The sequence below is a fragment of the Macadamia integrifolia genome, unplaced genomic scaffold (genome assembly GCF_013358625.1).
Source record: "Macadamia integrifolia cultivar HAES 741 unplaced genomic scaffold, SCU_Mint_v3 scaffold2686, whole genome shotgun sequence".
In the NCBI taxonomy this organism is placed as follows: Eukaryota; Viridiplantae; Streptophyta; class Magnoliopsida; order Proteales; family Proteaceae; genus Macadamia; species Macadamia integrifolia.
The window spans coordinates 8011-18278 of record NW_024868885.1 but is presented as its reverse complement, the minus strand read 5'-3'; the positions used below and the strand labels follow the sequence as shown (position 1 = coordinate 18278).

General features: G+C 42.0%; 1 long non-coding RNA gene across 1 annotated transcript; it reads right to left on the bottom strand.

The window, feature by feature from the left end:
* Window positions 1-189: 189 nt before the first annotated feature.
* Window positions 190-2404, bottom strand: LOC122067052. The gene is made up of 3 exons (XR_006136564.1): window positions 2253-2404; window positions 2005-2100; window positions 190-556 (listed from the first exon to the last, which is right to left on the bottom strand). It is a non-coding gene; the product is annotated as an uncharacterized LOC122067052 (long non-coding RNA).
* Window positions 2405-10268: the final 7864 nt, after the last annotated feature.

Sequence of the window (10268 nt, the reverse complement as noted above, 5' to 3'; positions counted from 1 at the left end):
TTTTTTTTTTCTCCTAAAACATCTCATATTTTCTCATCTCTTTCTCTAATCTCTCCCTCTCCTTTCTCCCACTGACGCAGTTTCTATGTCACACCCCGCTCGCACAAAGTCGAGTCGGTGATCGAGTTAACACCGGTTAACTCACAAACTTACCAGGATCAACAATGCAGTGACTGCAATACAACAACATACATCTACTAATCTAAGATCAGATTTGTATTTCAGCGGATGACCTATTCATAATAATACCTGAAATTGTTTCCCAAATACTTGATATCCAATTTGAGTTATAAAGTTTACATACATTTGGGCCTGGAGGCATGATATATATATATATATATACAAAAATATAACAATTTAAACATTAAGTAACAAAAAGGAAGCACATAAAAAAGAATCAAAAGAATCACTCAGGAGTCACAACTGCCACGCAACACAATCATTGCACGTGCAATCGGTACTGTGCTTGAACTCGACAGGGACCCACTAGTCCTCAGAAGAAAACTTCACGGTGGGTCCAGCTCTTAATCACCAGGCGGGTAACCTGTAAAATCACCTAAAAAGAGTTGTGCACATGGGATGAGCTCACTAGCTCAGTAAGTGGAAAGAAAGACCACACAGGGAAAACCACACAAGCAATCACAACAAAAATGCGCCTATATGCAATTCATTTTTACCCTATTAGCCTAACAACATTACTAGGTCATAGGTTATGTGCTACTCACAACCACAGTGCACGTATGCCCTGGGTATGAGCCCGAACCCCATCTCACAATAGGCCCATAGGGTTGTCGGAGAAGGCCCACCATTGGTACCAAAATTAAAAATGCAAGCTGACTCCCAGTAAATTTAAATGACAGAAAGTAAATGGGTGACTCCACCTGAAATAAAAGCAGTACGATCGGCCCTTTGAATATATCACCGGAATTATCGACTGTCCTAGCGATCAGCCATGCGTACTTCTAACTGCTACAAGAGTTTGACAATCGCAACTTGATGCTTCCCCCCAATGATCCCCCAACACGTAAACCCCTATTGGGAAGGATTGTAGCACAAGGGTAAATTATATCCTAGCCACGTGCCTCTATATGAGCATAGTACGATTACACAATGGCGCCACATCCCATACCACGTGCCACCATGTACTCGTTTCCAAGCCCACTACGGCATCTAAAATCTAGCATGCATATCATGTCCAAATGAGATTCCTCCATCACATATATTAAGATATAATGAATATTTCATCATAACACAAAGCATAGCATATTATGTAAATGCACATTTAAATGCGTGATATGACATATGTGATGTCTAGTCTACACACAAGTGACATGCTGACATGGCTAGACTAACATATGTTAAATAATGCATAAGATTTTGAAATTAAATCAGAATCCACTCCCTACTTATTTGTATATGTACACGGTGCTTGTACCCGGTACGAAAAAGATCCGATGTGTGGGTACGCGTATATTGATTGTAACATATCATAAATATAATGGTTTATCATTTCAATATTATGGGGTTAAAATCATCATATTTGAACACTAAAATTGGGTTTAGAATCATAAATGGGGGTCACCCATCAAATTTGGACCAATTCTAGCAGTTCTGGAAAGACAGGTGGGCCAGAGCCAAAGACCGGTGGGCTATGTAGCCCATCGATTTCAGCCCATCGGTTACTCAAGAGCCTGAAAACTAAGTTCTGGAAACTCAGGTGGGCTAAAACCAAAAGATCGATGGGCTACAGTTTCAGCTCGTCGATTACTCCAGAGCCTAAAATTTGAGTTATGAGAACTCAGGTGGGCTAAAACCAGAAGATAGGTGGGGTAAAAATACCCTCAGTCTTTGAACAAAAATTTTTGTAACATCATTCCTGACTTTCCTTCGTCTTAAGAACTTGTTTGGAGATGATCCAACGACTCAAATCACTTATCTAAGGTCCAATCATATACCCTCAATCTAGATCTAAGATCAAGTCAAAAGAAAATGGAAGATTCTTACCTCTTTCGCAAGAACACTAATGAAACCCCAAATTTCACTTCTTTTGCTCAAGAACCTCAAAATACTCTAGATCTTCATCAACACTCCTTCCAAATCCTTTAAAATCATTATACAGACCTTCCATTAGACCTTAGATTTAATTATTCAAGTGGGATTAGCAAGATCCATGGGGGTTCTTTCCCAAAAACCAAAAGATGATTTAAGAATGGGGTTTTCTTAAGAATCCTTGGAATATGTGCAATACCTACCTCAAATCGAAGACCTCGGTGAGCTGATCATAAATCTGGGCTCAAAATACCAAGACCCAGCTCTGGTGAAGTTCTGCAGTTGATTTTCCTTCTTCTTTCTTCTTCTTCTTCTTCCTCTTTTCCTTTCTTCTTCTTTCTCTCTCTTCTTTACTCTCCCACTGACCAACTAACATTAATGAGGGAAAAGACAATTAATGTCTCCCCCTTTTATACTTAGGCCCCTAAAATATCTTCTAAATCTCAAGTGGGCTAAATCTCAGGTAGGTTATCTCAGGTGGGCTAAATCTCAAGTGGGTATATCTCAGGTAGGTATATCTCAGGTGGGTTAAATCTCAGGTGGGTATATCTCAGGTGGGTATAATCTCAGGTGGGCTATCTTAGGTAGGTTAAATCTCAGGTGGGTTAAATCTTAGGTGGGCATAAACCCCCCACATAATATTAAATTACATTGGCACCCACCAATACTAGTGCGTACCTTACTTTCTATACATAGCCTCGTGGTGCATGTAAGTACAAGGCTTGGGTGTACGTATTACCCTTGGTACCCATTCGGTCGTATCAGGCCAACCCGAGTTCAAGGTCACCCTTGCTACCACATTCCATATGGTACCTGTGTCGGTTCTCTCCTGTTCAGCCCCTATATGATCAAACCAAGTCAATGCGGTTAATTAGACCGGGTTTAGAAAGTAGGGTATCACTTTACCCCCCATTTTTGAAAATTTTGTCCTTGAAATTGTAGTACCTGGTTGTCCGAAAAGATGAGGATACAAGATTTGAATTTCATCCTCTTTCTCCCAAGATTCCTCTTCTATCGGGGGGTTGGCCCACCGAATCTTCACTAAAGCGATAGAGCGGTTGCGGAGGTTTTTGACCTTCTGGTCTAAGATCTCAGCCGGATGTTCTTCATATGTCATATTAGCTTCTAAGTATTCTGATTCCATAGGTAGTACGTGGGATGGATCATGAATGTACTACTTCAATATGGATACAAGGAAGACATTGTGAACACTGCTGAGGGAAGGTGGTAATGCCAACGTGTATGCTAATACTTCAACTCGCTTCAAAATCTCAAATGGCCCAATATATCTCAGATTCAATTTGCTTTTCTTGTGAAATCTGCGTAGGCCTTTGGTAGGAGATATTTTGAGGAACACTTTCTCTCCCTCTTAGAATTCCATTTCCGTCCTACGGCTATCTGCATAGCTCTTTTGACGTGATTGGGTTGTTTTAAATCTTTCTCTAATGACATCGATTTTATCACATGTCATCTTAATCATTTCTGGTCCAAGCATTCGACATTCACCTACTTCATCCCAGTATAGAGGAGTTTTGCACATTCTACCATACAATGCTTCATTTGGAGCCATCCCAATTGTAGTTTTGTAGTTGTTGTTGTAAGCAAAATCTATAAGAGGTATATATTCCTCCCAACTGCCACTCATTTCCATGGCACAGGTTCGGAGCATGTCTTCTAATATCTGTATTATCCGTTCGGACTGTTCGTCTATCTGTGGTTGGAAGGCCGTACTCAGATTTAATTGTGATCCTAAGGCTTACTGGAAGATTTTTTAGAATCTGGAGGTAAACCTCGGATCTCTGTCTGATAAAATGCTCACTGGTACAAAATGTAAGCGTACAATATTATCCTTGTAAAGCTGTGCCAGCTTATCCATGGTGTAAGTGGTGTAAGTGGTCCTGATCGGAATAAAGTGTGCTATCTTAGTAAGCCTGTCAACCACTACCCAAATTGCATCCATTCCCTTGGGTGTACGTGGTAGTCCGGTGATGAAGTCCATTGTAATGTTATCCCACTTCCATTCAGGTATTGGGAGCGGTTGAAGAGTGCCAAAAATTCGGTCCCATTTAGCTTTGACTTTTGACATGCAAGACAATCCGACACATACAAAGCTATTGTGGACTTCATTGCTGGCCACTAGTAGTATTGCTTTAGGTCTTAGTACATCTTGGTACTTCCAGGGTGAAGAGAGTACTCAGAACTATGTGCTTCCTTCACTATTTTGTCTTGTATTACTTCGTCGCAGGGTACACACAATCTGACCCAAAACAATAGTGCCCCATCACCGACTAGTGTAAAGCTAGGGTCACTTATTGTTTTCCCTTGAATCTTCTCTCTGATCAACTGCAACTTAGGATCTAGAGGCTGTTTCATTATGATTTCTTCCCTGATGGATGAGTGTACCTATAGAACCGCCAAGGACATAGTCAACTATTGAACATCATCTTCCTGGTGCTCCAGTTCCAAGGTCGCTCCCTCATACAAGACGATTTCATCCATTAACATTGCCTCCTGTACGAGCTCTAGGCTGACGGCTAGATAAGAAAGTGACACAGTTTTAGCTTTCTGGCTTAATGCATCTGCCACTACATTGGCCTTCGTTGGGTGATACTGAATATCACAATCATAATCTTTCATAAGCTTAAGCCATCTCCTTTGTCTCATATTCAAGTCTTTTTAGGTGAAAAAGTACTTAAGACTTTTGTGGTCACTGTATATTTCGCACTTTTCACCATAAATGTAGTGATGCCAAATCTTTAAGGTGAAAACGACCGCTGCTAGCTCCAATTCATGAGTAGGGTAGTTCTTTTTATAGTTCTTCAATTGTCTGGATGCATATGCTATGACCTTGCCGTGTTGCATAAGTACACAACCCAATCTGACTTTGGAAGCATCGGTATACATTGTCATTCCGCCTATGCCTTCAGGAATAGTCAACACTGGTGCTGACACTAGTCGCTTCTTTAGCTCTTGAAAACTTTCTTCACACTCCTTTGACCAATCAAACTTTATACCCTTCCTAGTCAACTTGGTCATTGGTATTAAAATCCAAGAAAAGTTCTCGATGAAGTGTCTATAGTAACCTGCCAAACCCAAGAAACTTCTAATTTCTGTTACACTCTTGGGTACCTCCCAGTCTACTACGGATTCACCTTATCTAGATCCACTTTGATTCCATTTTTAGACACCACGTGTCCTAGGAATCCAACCTATTTGAGCCAAAATTCACACTTGCTGAATTTTGCATACAACTTTTGCTCTCTCAGTCTCTGTAGTACCATCCTCAAGTGTTTTGCATGGTCTTCTTATGACTCCGAGTAGATCAAGATATCATCAATGAAAACAATGACCCGCTTGTCAAGAACATTATGAAACAGTCGGTTCATCAAATCCATGAAAGCTGTTGGTGCATTAGTCAACCCAAAAGACAACTAATAACTCATAATGGCCATACCGAGTTCTAAAGGTTGTCTTTGGTACATCACTATTCTTTATCTTAAGTTGGTAATACCTAGATCTGAGGTCAATCTTTGAAAATACTTTAGCACCTTATAGTTGATCAAACAGATCATCAATGCGTGGCAATGGATACTGGTTCTTGATAGTTAACTTGTTCAACTCCCGGTAATCAATGCACATACGCAAGCTTCCATCTTTTTTCTTAACAAACAACACTGGAGCACCCCAAGGTGATACACTTGGGCGCATGAATCTCTTCTTCAGTAGATCTTGCAACTGTACTTGTAATTCTTTCAATTCTGCTGGTGCCATTCTGTACGAAGTCTTTGACATTGGGGCAGCTCCAAGAATCAAATCTATAGCAAATTCCAACTCCCTGTCAGGTGGTAGTTGAGTCAGATCATCTGGAAAGATGTCTAGGAACTCTTTAACCACCTTTACTTCCTCTAGAGGTGTGACCTTCGCATCTAAATCAATCACTGATGCTAGGTACCTCTGACACCCATTTTTCAACAACTTCATTGCTTGCAGAGCAGAGATGAGGACCTTTTTAGCCTGCTTTATCACATTCGCATGGTATATCAGTTCCTTCTCTTCATTATCGATCACCTTGATCTGTTTCTCAGCATACATCATGCTTGCTTGATGTCCTGATAACTAATCCATGCCTAGTATAACATCAAAGTTTTGCATGTTGACTTGATGAGTTGGGCATCTATTTGCTTTCCACTGATCTCAACGGTGCATGGCCCATATGTGATACCCTACTTTTTAAAACCGGTATAATTACACGGTTAACCCAGTTTAACCATGCAGGACTCGAACCAGAGAGGGTTAAGGCAGGTTCTTTATGGACCATGATGGCAAGGGTGACTTTGAACATAGGTTGGCGAGACAAATCTGAGTCAGTGCCAGAGGAGACGGGTGTACCCAAGTCATGCACATGCACATATCATAAGGCCATGTATGAATAATGCTGGTATGTAGTCGTATCCTAAAGTGCACACATATGATATACCTTGTGCCGATAGTGAGATACATGCCGAGAGTTGAATTCCATCAAAATCCCACTTATTAGCCAATTTTTAGCCCTCAGGTGGGCGGTCAAAGGTGGGCGCATCCGCCCACCTGAGTGACCCACCCATGTGGTTACTAGTGGTTTTAAAAAGTATAAATAGCATTTATTGTGTTTTTCATTTTCTTATTTATTACATTAAGAGGTTTGGTGAGAAGAGAAAAGAGGAGAGAGAAAGGAAGGGAGAAAAGAGAACGTAGAAGAAGAAAGGGGAAGGAAAGGATTTAAGCAGCGCCAAGGTTTGATCTTCCCATTTCGACGCTGGAAGAGTGATCCCCAACACGAGATCTACGATTGGAGGTGAGCAAAGGCTATGTTTCTTAAACTTTCATCAAACCCAAGTAAAAACCTTGATTTGGGTAGAGTTCCTTGAGATCTTGTAAATCCCACTTGAAATGAGGAATCTAAGGTTTAATAGATAGTCTATGTGTTAATTTTGAAGGATTTGAAGAAGTGTTTACAAGGTTGGAGAAGTATTGGTGATTCTTGAGCAAGGAAGTGATTTTTGGGGTTTTGATAGAGTTCTTGAGCAAAGAAGGTTAGATGGCTTCCCAATCCTTAAATCTAACTTAGATCTAGGTTAGAATCATCTTATAAGACCTGGAATGTGTGGAAAATGTGATTGGAAAAAGCCCATTTGATTCCCCAAAGGTTGGGAAAAATTTCAGCGAAAAAGGTATTTTTTTGCCCTCTCAGGTGGGCTGAGACCGGTGGGCCGCGCGGCTCGCCTGAGAGGGCAGGCCCTCGGGGCTGACCGGTGGGTCGACCTACCAGCAGGTCATGACCCGACCCTCGGTCCCCACCGATGGGCCGACCTGCTCGCCGATTATGATCGGTGGGCTGACCCGCCCACCTGAGATGACCGGTGGGCTGTGACAAGTGGGCTGTTCGACCCACCCGAGTGGCCCCCAACGTGATTTTTGTGTCCGAATGGACCCAAAAAGGACGTACAACCTTCTTTTATGATTCTAAACATGATTTTGTCATCAAATCTTGTTAGTTTTGACCCCAAAGTGGTGAAGTGCTAACCCCATTCACTTATGATAGGTTCACCAAAGTTTACGTTTCTCACGCCGGATCTCACCCGTACCGGGCGTGAGTCATTGTACACAACAAGTAAATGGGGAAAGGACGTTTGGCCTTATTTTAAGGCTTGTTTGGCATTCATTCAATTGTATCTAGACTAGCCATGTCATTATGCAAACTATGTGTAGCTTAGCCATCCTCATATGATTATGACATGTGTGTTGTGTTTTACTTTCTCAATGCTAAGTGATGATGTGCTTGTGTGATGAATGATGGGATCATAGTGCATGGTGCATTATTAGACCAGATGCCATAGTCGGCTTGGAAACGAGTGCATTGGTGGCCCGTGGAATGGGACGCGGTGGTATTATACAATCATACTATGTCATATAGGAACATGCGGTTTAGGATTATCATCTTCCCGTGCTACGACCCTTCCCAACAAGGGTTGAGGTATTGGATTACCACTTGGGGGGAAGCAGTGGTCGCGGTTTTCGGGTCACTGTGGCGGTTAGACATACGCCCGGCTGGTTATTAGGACAGTCGACAACCTCAGTGGTATATTCAAGAGTGCCAATCGTACTGCTTTTAAATTGCTGGAGTCAGCACCTTTACTTTCTATCATTTACTTTTATGTTGAGAGCCGGTAATCGACATGCTTTACTTTTTCGAGTACTCACGGTGGGCCTTCTCCGACAGCCCTATGGGTGTATCACGGGATGGGGTTCGCGGCTCTTACCCGGAGTATACACGTACTGTGGTTGTAGTAGCACTAAACCCAAGACTTAGTAATGTTGTTTAGGTGGATGTGATTTAAAATGAATTGCATAGAATATAGTGCATATGGTTGTGATTGTTGTGTGGTCTTTCTTTTCACTTACTGAGCTAGTGAGCTCATCCCACGTGCGCACCTCTTTTAGATGATTTTACAGGTCACCAGCCTGAAGATCAAGGGTCGGGCCCCACAGTTGAATTCCCCGAAGAGGATTGGTGGGTCCCCGAGGAATATGAGCACGGTACGGATTGTTCGTGCGAGGGCTGTGCTGTGGGACCGCAGCAGTGACGCCGTACTGGGTTTTACTTTTTGATTCTTTTGGTGACCCCCTTTTTGTGTACTTGATAAATGAATTGTTATTCTTTTTATGTAAATTTCATGCTTGCCGGCCCACATGTACTTATCAATATACTACAATTTGGGTATCAAGTATATTGGGGTATTTATAGGTAAATTAAGTCTTCCGCTGAACTTTTGAACGTTTATCTTAGGCGTGTGTATGCTGTGGTTGGGTACTGTATCAGATGATCCAGGTTTGGGTTAACCAGAGTTAACCCGGTCACTGGTCCGTTTCTGTGTGAATGGGGTGTGACAACAGTGGTATCAGAGCGTGATGCTCTATTCACCCACAGCATACCATTTAGACCCCATAGAATCTATAATAGGAAATGGGATTGGGTAAATGTTAAAAATTTAAAGGATTAAAAGCCAAAGAAAGAAAAAAAAAATATGGTTGCATTTAATTATTGCATTTCATGGCATGCATTAGTGAAGGTTTACTTGGAATAAATAAAAGATTTGTTATTTGATTTCGTAACCCATCGAGTTCGAATTTAACGAAATTTCGGCAGCATAACGACGCTAAAACAAGATTTCCCAAATTTTTCATACAAAAACACCTGATAGACAACATATATATATACAAACAAGTATAATCGATAAAGTCTAACTAACGTTGTTACAACTAAATTACAATAAGTCATCAAGTATACAAAGCTAACCACAAGTCACCAACAACAAACATAACACCCACAAGCAAGTCCAATTACAGAGAAAAGTACAACAAAAAGATATAATAATATAAACAACATGAAGACAAGTGAAGAGCTGATGTAGACGGGCGAGCTAAGTCCTCAAAGACCCTCGTCATCATCTAACTCTACTACTCCATCCTTCCTAGGTCTCGATCTAACATTGAGTCGACAGTCGTAGTAATCAAACCTTGAGTTAACCAGTTGTACATCCCTCCGGAGTAGGGAAAAATCTGCTGAAATAGCATTGGCCGTTGTGTCCAGATCCTCGCCCAACCTTAGGAAGGAACTCTCTAATATAGCCTGCCTTTCTAAGATGTTTTCCTCTCTGGTAGCACTCTCATCTAGTCTTCTCAGAAGCTGATCTTGCCCATCTTTCAAGGCCCTCATGATAGCCATCATACTCTCGAAGTCAAATGCACCGCTCTCAGGTGGTGGGGCTCTATGCTGTGGGCCTGCAGCCCTCGTAAAGTCAGGAGCAGCACCTCTCGAATCAAGAGGCTCCTCCTCGAACTGAGGAACATAATCCTCATCCTCCTCACTAGTTTCCTCCTCCATGGGAACATCCTCCCTATGGGCATTCCTCCTGTCCCTGCCTCTCTGAGCCCCTGCTCTCTGAGGTACATCCATAAGAGCTTGGAGACCCATCCTCAGTAGGTTTCCCCTGTCAAATTTTTCCGCTAGAGTCTTTCCCTCCTCACCACTCAAATCCACCCCAAAGAACTCAAAGATCCTAGTGAGGATTCTACCATATGGGAAACCTCCGTCCTCGGGGTGTGAGGTATGATGCTCCATGGTCTTAAGTATGATGTAGGGCAAGAATAAGTGCTCGGCTCCCTCCAAGGCCTTATAG